This window comes from Acipenser ruthenus, chromosome 32 (genome assembly GCF_902713425.1).
Source record: "Acipenser ruthenus chromosome 32, fAciRut3.2 maternal haplotype, whole genome shotgun sequence".
Lineage (NCBI taxonomy): Eukaryota > Metazoa > Chordata > Actinopteri > Acipenseriformes > Acipenseridae > Acipenser > Acipenser ruthenus.
Genome location: NC_081220.1, coordinates 11,060,224 through 11,071,709, shown reverse-complemented (window position 1 = coordinate 11,071,709; position 11,486 = coordinate 11,060,224).

Here is an 11,486-nt window from a genome sequence, read left to right as displayed (position 1 = left end):
ACATGGGAGGGAGTTCAATTCTGCAGCTCAGTGTGACACTGATTGTCTATATTATTAGACAATGCTGACCATTACCACCCCACAATCTCATTACCTAGCTGTGCAATGCTCTGTAGGGTATGGATCAGAACAATAGCTTTTCTGCCCAGGTTGCTGATAATGTCTTCAATTGGTTTTAGACTGGCTTACCTACCGCTGCAGGCGATGCCAGCACTACTGAGCTGCAGCAGCGCCCAGTGATCACAGTGCTGGAGTTTACCTGACAGCAGACCTGCAAGCAAAGCTTAAACACACCAGTAACCTTCTTTTATAGCATCGCTGTAACCTTTTTGTTCTGGTACCTCTCCCCACACACAGCTACAGACCCATTCTTATTTCTATCAGGCCATTCACAGCTTGTTTAAAACAGCTGCTCCCTGTTGTGCATTTGGTCAATCTCTTCAAGGATATATAATAGAGACAACATTGTTTTTCTATTGGGTGATTCCCTGCCTCTCATGAAGCAGGTCTTTACATTGTATGGAAAGGTGTCCTTATTTAACATGTAGTCTCAGATTCTCAGTGAGATCACATGCTCACACATGTTTGAATAGAAATACAACTCCACATGGGCACATATACAAAGCGTTACTTGGAGAGCCTGCTTGATTGATTTGCCTCAGCTCATAATCACTGCACCGAGTCAGGTTTGACCAGTAGACTCCTTTCTTCTCCCAGCTCCTCACAGCCACCCTGTGATGTCACAAGTGACCCGTGACAGGCCTTGTTCACAGACTGACAAAAACATTGTGTTTATATAGAGATTTTCTTCATCTCTCAATTATTTAAAAATCTCTTTATTTGCATTCATGACAACAAATGCTCCAACTGTTGACCAGTATAAATGCTGTCCTGCCAAAACAACACTATCTGCTGTTACATGAAACTGGGTAAAAGCCTGTCTCTTTCTGTAAAGCTTTTTAAGCAATAAAACTATTAGCATCAATGTCTCGTTTTGGACTGGTTTATTTCACATGACATGTATTCTTGTCAAACTGCCACCACTGAAATCATTCAAAAAGCACTCATTTATTGACAACAAAGAACTCTTTTCAGTGCAAGGGAGGATTCATGTATTTCCTCTTTCTTCTGCATTGCATATTTAGTAAAGGAGAAAGTGCCTGATTGTTTCTATAATGTCATCGGTTTAGCCGTTCAGAAGCACGCTGCTCTTTCCCAGGTAATTGTTACTTGCATATTGTGGGTAAACCAAGAGGCATGATGGGATGCTGGAGGCGTTATGGCAAACCCTGCTTTTACTTTACTGTGTGCTCCCTACATTAAACTGGTTATTGAACCTGGACCATCTCTCATCTTTCACTTCTACTAATGAATTACTCTCCAACTTTGGGGAAACAAATCACAAATGTGTGTATTGTATTATCATGATGTGCTAGAATTGACCTTGCTCTAAAGACTCACTGTGCTGTCTGTAATAACTTGTATTATAACAAGGTCAAGTTTATCGATTAATGTCAGTGAACATTTGGACAGCATTTAAATACTCCCCCTTCTCGAACATAAGAAAGTTTACAAACAAGAGGAGGCCATTCAGCCCATCTTGCTCGTTTGGTTGTTAGTAGCTTATTGATCCCAGAATCTCATCAAGCAGCTTCTTGAAGGATCCCAGGGTGTCAGCTTCAACAAAATTACTAGGGAGTTGGTTCCAGACCCTCACAATTCACTATGTAAAAAAGTGCCTCCTATTTTCTGTTCTGAATGCCCCTTTATCTAATATCCACGTGTGACCCCTGGTCCTTGTTTCTTTTTTGATGTTGAAAAAGTCCCTTGGGCCAACATTGTCAATACCTTCTAGGATTTTGAATGCTTGAATCAGACCACCGCGTAGTCTTCTTTGTTCAAGACTGAATAGATTCAATTCTTTAAGCCTGTCTGCATATGACATATTCTTTCTATAGCAGTGTGGCAATGTGCTCCGCCCCTGTGTGAATTTCTGTGTTGTATGTTGCGTGTGTTAATGTTGGTGTATAGAGATTGGTACACAGGATATAAACGGGTCTGTGTTTCACGTGGTATTTAAATTGTATAATTGTATTTAGGCACGGGATTGCACATCACTGTACGTGCATTTAAAGTAAGTAATATGCGCGCACGAGGTTGCACATAATTAATTCACATTCTGGGATTCAAGTGAATAATTAATTATTAATTGAATCCCAGCACAACAGTATAAATAGATGCACGTTTCATTCATTCGTGGTTGTGTGTTCAGGGCGAAAGAACAGAGAGAGAGAGTGAGGAGAACGAGAACGAGAACGTGAAAGTAAGCAATTGCTACGTGGTGCTGCAGGACCAGCACAGTACGTGTTTGTTTAGTGTTCGTTTTTGTTTGTCTCTTTGTTTTGGCTACCAGTGCCGTGTTTTGTGTTACAACCTTTTTATTTTCTGTCTGTTACTTATTAAATGCTGAGCGCGATCACGTCTCTGTTGTTTATTTCCTGGCTCTGGTCTGACGCTACCCACTCCGGCCGTCTTTGTGACAAGCAGCAATATCCTTTTTGTAGCGAGGTGACCAGAATTGAACACAAAATTCTAGATGAGGTCTTACTAATGCATTGTAAAGTTTTAACGTTATTTGATTTAAATTCAACACTTTCCACTATATATTTGAGCATCTTGTTGGCCTTTTTATAGCTCCCCACATTGTCTAGATGTAGACATTTCTGAGTCAACATAAACTCCTTGGTCTTTTTCATAGATTCCTTCTTCAATTTCAGTATCTCCCATATACAGTCACAGACCACACTGTAGTGTTTAGATGACTGGATGTGAGGAGCTTTCTGTTAACAATGGGAGAACTGGGCTGACTGGGGAGGTAACTGCTGCCTATTTCCATTGCCTTATTACTGTGTTATTACATTATGGACAGCAGTGGTGCTCTGGCTCCCTCTTGTATTCAGTGTGAATGATGGCAGTGTGTGCAGCTTGGCAGGGCACTGATGCCTGTTTCCAGGCTATACAAACACAGAGAGGGATTCAATCAAACACTAAGTTCACAGTTTAATAGAAGAGTGAATTAGTTCTATTTGTATATGTGTTCTAAGCGCTGCACTTGTTTCAATAAGTGTCATATTATGATATTTATAATGCACATTTTTATTACCTGCGTGCACTTTTCTCTATTAAATGTAATTTGCCATGTGTCTGCCCAGTTCTGAATGCTGTCTAGATCATTTTGAATGACCTTTGCTGCTGCAACAGTGTTTGCCACTCCTCTTATTTTTTGTGTTTGTAAATTTAACAAGTTTGCTTACTATACCAGAATCTAAATCATTAATGTAGATTAGGAGTAGCAGAGAACTCAATAATGATCCCTGTGGTACACCACTGGTTACCTCACTCCATTTTGAGGTTTCTCTTCTAATCAGTACTTTCTGTTTTCTACATGTTAAATACTCTCTAATCCATGTGCATGCATTTCCTTGAATCCCTACTGTGTTCAGTTTGAGAAATAATCTTTTATGCGGGACTTTGTCAAAAGCTTTCTGGAAATCTAAATAAACCATAAAATATGCTTTGCAATTATCCATTGTAGATGTTGCATTCTCAAAAAAAATCAAGCAGGTTAGTTAGACACGATCTCCCTTTCCTAAAACCATGCTGACTGTCTCCCAGGATATTGTTACCATATAGGTAATTTTCCATTTTGGATCTTATTATAGTTTCCATAGGTTTACATATAATTGAAGTCAGACTTATTGGTCTGTAGTTACCTGGTTTGGTTTTGTCTCCCTTTTTGTGGATTGGTATTACGTTTGATATTTTCCAGTCTGTCGGTACAACCCCTGTGTCAAGGGACTGTTGCATGATCTTGGTTAGCGGTCTGTAAATAACATCTTTCATTTCTATGAGTACTATTGGGAGGATCTCATCCGGCCCAGGGGATTTGTTTATTTTAAGAGCTCCTAGTCCCTTTAACACTTCTGCCTCTGTTATGCTAAAGTTATTTAAAACTGGATAGGAACAGGATGACATGTGAGGCATGTTGTCCGTATCCTACTTTGTAAAAACTTGTGAAAAGTAATCATTTAATATATTTGCTATTTTTTTTTTCATAGTCTATGATTAGACATTTAACCTCCTCTTTGAATGTTCTCTTGCTGTTAAAACATTTTGGAATTGGTTTTAGCCCCCTTAGCAATGTTCATTTATATCTATCTCTCTTGGCCTTTCTAACTTCCTTTTTGACTTGTGTTTGCAGTTCCAGATAGGAGGAGTGGCAAACACTGTTGCAGCAGCAAAGGTCATTCAAAATGATCTAGACAGCATTCAGAACTGGGCAGACACATGGCAAATGACATTGTGTTACAAAAGTGTAAGGTACTGCACACAGGCAATACATTTCTCCCGCCTTCCTTTCTATATTGGTTAATTGTGGGGTCTAGTTTTTTTTTTTTTAACATCACTGAGTCCCTTGTCCCTGTGCAACCACAATGTAGAAACATATAGAGAATGTATGGGAATGGTCAATAAACATCACTGCTGTTTCTCTTAAAGCGTGTTTATTTATTTATAATACTGGGCCCTGTCTTAATACTGTATTACATTCTGAATATGAATATAGCTGAATTATTAATTGTTGATAATACTTAAAATACCAGATACATATTTAGCATTAAAAAGCAATACATGTGATTTATTTAACATTCGTTCATTATTTTGTGTATCAGCCGGCACACAAAGCTGAGCGCAGTGCGGTATACTGTAATGATGCTCCAGTCAGTCTGCCCGGACTGCACCTGAACCATTTTAAAAACACGAAGCCACTAATAACCTAATTTGTAAAAGTTAGTAAAGAATTGAGCTAATATAACGAAGCTAAATTTGAACTCATAGCTGGAGCAACGAGAGAGGGCGAGAGGGCGGGGCAGAGAAGGAGGGGGAGACGCTGCTAGGCAACCGGCTCGCGAACATTCCACTCCGCTGAGCAGAGACCGTTAGAATTTAAAAATGCGAATGTTCCAAGCGGTGTTAGGCGCTTCGTTAAATTAACACACCGTTGCTGTCATTTTAATTTTGAAGAAAACGATAGGTTGCGGATGCAACCCCGGTTCCCTGAAAGAGAAAATAACCATCAACATGAGATATTGCCGTCAGGCAGCACCGGTAGGCTGAGCTTTTATAGCAAAGCTGCCGATAGGCCCCCACGCCAGCTGCAGTGTAAGCCCGCCCCCCTGGGAGCTTACTTAACTGCGCGCGCGGGGATGCACTTCCTCTTTTGCTCTTCAGGCCGTGAAGGCTACCGGAGCGACCTCGCAGCTTGATGGTTATTTTCTCTTTCAGGGAACCGGGGTTGCATCCGCAACCTATCGTTCCCTTTCAAGTCGAAAATAACCATCAACATGGGATACAGTGTACCCTAGCTGTCGCGAGGGAGGATTCTCGGAAGTAGGACAGACTTACGTCATAACGCAACTGCGTAGGCAGTACATCTAGGCATATGCGGAGCTGCGCCTCAGCGTCTATGCTCGTAATGACACCTGTCTTAAAGGTGGAACATTCAACACCATGCTATCAATCACTCTATACGTCCGCATCCTGAGGCGTCGTACAGTGTAAAACAGATGCTCCAAACAGTGGAGCAGAGGAATCCAGTACATTTAACCTGTAAAACCTCATGAAAGTATGCGGCGTAGCCCAACTGTCTGCCGCGCAAATATCAGACACCGGCACCCCTCGAAAGAGGGCCCAGGATGTCGCCATACCCCTGGTAGAATGCGCCTTCAACTGCCCTGGTGGTGGAAGGCCTGCAGATTCATACGCTAATTTAATAGCATCCACTATCCAGTGGGAAAGGCGCTGTTTAGACAGCGGCTGACCCAAAGATCTAGAACCATGGCATATGAACAACTGTTCTGTCTGCCTCACAGTCTTTGTACGGTCAATATAACACCTCAATGCCCTCACGGGGCAGAGCATGTGTAACCGCTCTTCCTCTGGGGAAGAAAAAGGAGGAGGATGGAACGCCATCAACTCGACTGACTGGTTCATGTGGAACGGGGATATGACCTTTGGTAAAAAGGCCGGATTAGGGCGCATGGAGACCTTAGAACCGTCTCCTGCAAAACGAGTACAAGAAGGATGCACTGAAAGTGCATGTAACTCGCTCACGCGTTTTGCTGATACCACAGCCAGCAAAAATGCAGTCTTAATAGATATGAGCTTCATATCCACGCTGTGGAGAGGCTCAAACGGTGCCTTGGTAAGGGCTTCTAGCACCACATCAAGGCTCCACGACAGTAAACTGGTCGTTCTTGGAGGCCGCAAGCGTCTTGCGCCTTTCAGAAACTGAGATGCCAAAAAATGGCAACCAGGTGATAAACCGTCAATGCGTACATGACAAGCCGAAATGGCGGCTAAATACACTTTAAGTGTAGAAGGAGATTTCCCTTCATCCAGCAGTTTCTGCAGAAACTGCAATATTACTGCCATAGGACAGGAGACTGGGTCGTGGCTCTGAGCCAGACACCAACTCTGAAACAACTGCCACTTATACGCATACTGCGACCTAGTAGAGGGGGCTCTTGCACTCTGGATGGTCGATATAACTGCAGTCGAAAGCCCTAAGGCTGACAGGCGCTCCCGCTCAGGGGCCAAGCCCATAACTGCATGAGTTTGGGGTTCGGATGCCAAAGCTCTCCTTGAGCTTGGGACAACAGGTCCGCTCGCAGAGGGAGCTCCCTCGGGCGACCGTGCAGTAATTGCACTAGACTCGGGAACCATATTCTCCGAGGCCACCGAGGAGCGATCAGAATCACTGTCGCTCGCTCTACCCTGACCTTCTCCAAGAAGGCGGGGAGCATCGGAATCGGTGGAAAGGCATACAGGAGCCCTGGCGGCCATTCGTGAGCCAGTGCATCCACCCCCAGGGGGCTGTCGAGGTCCTTCACCGAGAACCATAGAGGACAGTGCGTGGTCTCTCGTGAAGCGAAGAGATCGACTTGCGCTGTGCCGAACCATTCCCAGATGCGCTCTACCACCCGAGGGTGAAGACGCCATTCGCCCGCAAGAGGACCTCCTCTGGACAGGAGGTCCGCTGCGTAATTGACTCTGCCCGGCAGATGAACTGCACGCAGAGAGGCTAAACGCGGTTGAGCCCAGAGCAACAGCCGCGTTACCATCCGGTGAAGACCGGGGGACCGCAATCCGCCCTGGCGATTGATATACGCCACTACTGTGGTGTTGTCTGACCCTACTAACACGTGCTTGTCTAGAAGCACTGGCAAGAAGTGCCGAAGGGCGAGGTCCACTGCTCTGAGTTCCAGAGCATTGATGTGGGCTGACCTCCAGGGTCCTGACCACACTCCACGGGTCCCTGTCCCGTTCCAGACTGCTCCCCAACCTTGGTTGGAAGCGTCGGTTGTGATAACTTCCCTTCGGAAGACGGGACCCAAGCGCACGCCCTGGCGGATGTTCGACTGAACTTTCCACCAGCGTAATGCTTCCCAGCAGGTTCGGGATACCCTCAACCTGCGGTGCTTGTCTCTCCGCGGGTGCAACGCGAAGGCATTGAACCAGGCCTGCAGAGGTCTCTGGTGTAGTAAGCCCAAAGGAAGGGCTTGCGAGGCGGCAGCCATCAACCCCAGCATGCGCTGACACAGCTCCATGCTGACTGTTTCTCTCAACCTGAATAGGGAGAGACACCGCTCTAATGAGGCAACTCTTAGTGTCGATAGGGTCGCTTCCATGGACACTGAGTCCAGATGCAGACCCAAAAACTCGGTCTGTTGGCTGGGCACGAGGCGGCTCTTGTCTGGATTGACCTTCAGACCTAGCCGCTGAAGATGGTCTGTAACCATCACTGTGTGCTGTGCCAGCTGCTCCTTTGACTGCGCGCAGACGAGCCAGTCGTCCAGATAGTTCAGCAGTCGGATGCCTTGAGCCCGCAAAGGAGCTAAAATGGCGTCCATACACTTCGAAAAGGTTCGAGGAGCTAGAGACAGGCCGAATGGCAGGACGCAAAACTCGTAGACCCTGCTCTGGAATGCGAATCTTAGATACTTCCTGTGACCCGGACAGATGGGAACGTGAAAGTACGCATCTGTCAGATCTATGGTGGTAAACCAGTCGCCCTGCCGGACAGACTGGACAATGTGCCTGTGCGTGAGCATCTTGAACGACAACACCCGTAGGTATTTGTTCAGTACCCGCAGGTCTAGAATAGGGCGGAGCCCGCCGTCCTTCTTTGGCACAAGGAAGTACTTGGAGTAGAACCCCTGGTCGGTCAGAGCAGGGTCTACTAGTTGAATGGCAAGCTTCCTGAGCAATGCCTGTATTTCCACATTCAGAGCTGAGGACTGAACCACGTCCTTCACCACAGTTACCACCACCCCCCTGAAGGGGGGGGGGGGGGTTTAACCGGAACTGAAGGGTGTACCCAGTGAGTATAGTTTTGCGCACCCAGATATCGCTGGTGCATTGTTGCCAAAACAGAAGCTGTGGAACAGTATAGGGTTGGGTTAATGGCTGCCTGGTTTTCTCAGGGCTGCTTAGGCTTCGCTCGCTCATGAGGGGCCTGGCCAGAGCCACGAGGGCGTGGTCTGCCGCCTCCTCTAGGTCGCCACCCTGTGCGCTGCGGTCGTCCCCTTGGGATTTGGCCACGCGCTGCTGTATCCGCCGGGGAGGTCTTAGTACCCCCTGGACGGGGCTGGTGTTGCGGTGGTGTTCTACGCCACTGATGTTCTTGTGGGCGTTTGACCTGGAAAGGCCTACGCGGCCATATCGTAGCCAACTGCTGTGATGCCTCTCTAGCCTTAGCTGAGCTTTGCAGAATCTCTTCCACCGCTGGGCCAAATGTGTGCCCCGGTGTAATTGGGGCATCCAACAATGGAGCTTTGTCATGCTCCTGGACTCTCGCCTGCGAGAGCCAGAGCTGTCGTCTGGCCACCACCAGAGACGCGATGCTCCTGCCCTGGGCCCGCACGTTAAGCTGGGCTAGCTTGACCAGCAGCTGGGCAACTAGCCCCAACTCCGCTCTCAGAGACACTGAAGGGTAGTCTGGGAGATCCTTTATTAGCGCAGCCTGATAAACTGAGAGGAGGCTGGCCAGATTGGACAGCCTAACTGCCTCTGTTGCCGCCGAATAGCCCCTCTTGAGGTGCACCTCAGTGATCCCGCACTGCTTGTTAGGGCAGGTGGGGTCTTTCACCAACCCAGAGAGTGTTGGTGACTTCACCAACGCTGCGAACGCAGCGCCAACTGGCGGAAATGACGCCAGACCCGCTTCACTCACACCTTGCATGGTAAAGGCAGCCGCCTTACGCGAGGTTGCCGGGGCGGAGGCTGGAGTCCCCCAAGTGGACTGCACCTCCTTAACAAAGTCTGGGAAGGCCGGAAGCATCCTAGACTGCTGGCCCTGTGCCAAAGGCGACTCAAAAAGAGAGCGCCTAGGTTCTTCAGTGGCAGGCCATTCTAAGCCCAGGTGGCGAGTCGCCCGCTCTACTAAGGACCATAAAGAGTCATCTACGCCTACCTCCATCTCAGACTCTGAGTGGTGGGACGTGAGCTCTGCCTCCACACTATCCTCTCCATGGAGAGGCTCACCCTCTGATGCATCTCGAGAGATAGCATCCACGTCCCATGCGTCCTGTTGCGCAACTGGAACGGACAGGGGTTGTGGTAGGATGATTGGCTGGTTGACAGCCGGTCTGACTGGCTCCTCTGCGGCCCGAGCTGTGGCCAGGGACATGAGCAGCGATTGCTGCCCCATCATAAGGTCCATAAACTGAGACATCTTAATAGTAAGCTCAGTTACACCACCACGCCTGTCGCGACGAGGAGAACGGGAACATCCTCTCCTTCGGGGCGATCTAGAGCGGGATCTCGAGATCTGACGGGGGCGTTCGCCGCGAGGAGAAGGGCCTCGCCTTACAGAAAGGCTGTGGGAGCGGTCTCTCTTGCGCCTAACGTCAGGAGATCGTTGACCAGGGGTAACCTGGGAAGGCGAACTCCTGGAAAAAGGCAGCTTCGCTGGCGGGGAAGCCAAAGAAGGCTGCGGGGTGGAAAGGGTGTGTGACGACCCAGATGAAGGGGAGCGATCCCCGACTGCTCTCCTCGCCCTACGACGCAGAGTGCGCGTCTGAAAGCTTGCACATAACGTGCAAAAAGCTTTGTCTGCCAAAGCAGATGCCGCAAGCTCCGGCCCCAGACAGGACACACAGTCCTCATGCAGGTCATTAGCCGGTAACTTCGTCTGACAGGTGACACAGCGGTGAAATGACATGGTGCAGCACGTTGTATGCCGAAGCGTACCGTGCCAGTAATAGGAGCGCCGAGCGTTAAGCACTGAGCACCAAGAGAACAGCTTTAAGGTGCGTTGAGGCGCGTGCACCAAGCACTGAAAAGACAAACGTCAAGTGCGTGCACTGAGGCACCGAGCGTCGAGGTGCGTGCACCGAGGCACCGAGCACCGAGCGTCAAGGTGCGTGCACCGAGGCACCGAGCACCGAGCGTCGAGGTGCGTGCACCGAGGCACCGAGCACCAAGCGTCGAGGTGCGTTCACCGAGCACCGAGCGTCGAGGTGCGTGCACCGAGCACCGAGCGTCGAGGTGCGTGCACCGAGGCACCGAGCGTCGAGGTGCGTGCACCGAGCACCGAGCGTCGAGGTGCGTGCACCGAGGCACCGAGCACCGAGCGTCGAGGTGCGTGCACCGAGGCACCGAGCACCGAGCGTCGAGGTACGTGCACCGAGGCACCGAGCACCGAGCGTCGAGGTGCGTGCACCGAGGCACCGAGCACCGAGCGTCGAGGTGCGTTCACCGAGCACCGAGCGTCGAGGTGCGTGCACCGAGCACCGAGCGTCGAGGTGCGTGCACCGAGCACCGAGCGTCGAGGTGCGTGCACCGAGGCACCGAGCACCGAGCGTCGAGGTGCGTGCACTGAGGCACCGAGCGTCGAGGTGCGTGCACCGAGGCACCGAGCACCGAGCATCGAGGTGCGTGCACAGGTGCGTTGCGTGCACTGAGCCCAAGCACTAGGCGCCGAAGCGCTACACCAGGCGCCTAAGCGCTGACACCGAAAGCGCCGGAGCGCGTGTACTGCACCAGACGATCCACGTCAGCTGACCCGCAAAGCGGAGACGCTATGTGCTCTAGTACTGTGTCTGAGTCTCGAAAGACAAGGTGTTGTGCTGCTTATAAGGGCAACAGTTAATGCACTTGGTGGTCGTCTTCCTTATACTGTATGGGAAAAAAACTTTTTTTTTTTTTTTTGTTTGTTTGGACGCTGCAGCAGACACTACGTATGGTGTAAAACAGTGGGGCTATACTCAATAGCAGCCACGTGGCGGTAGAACGCGCCGCGGTGGGGGGGGGAGACTGCAATGCAGGCTGCACGCACACACACACACACACACGGTCTAGCCTAAGCAAGACCGAGGCTGCAATAATGCGCGTGGCCTAAGGCCAACGCACACGCGTCCCAAACA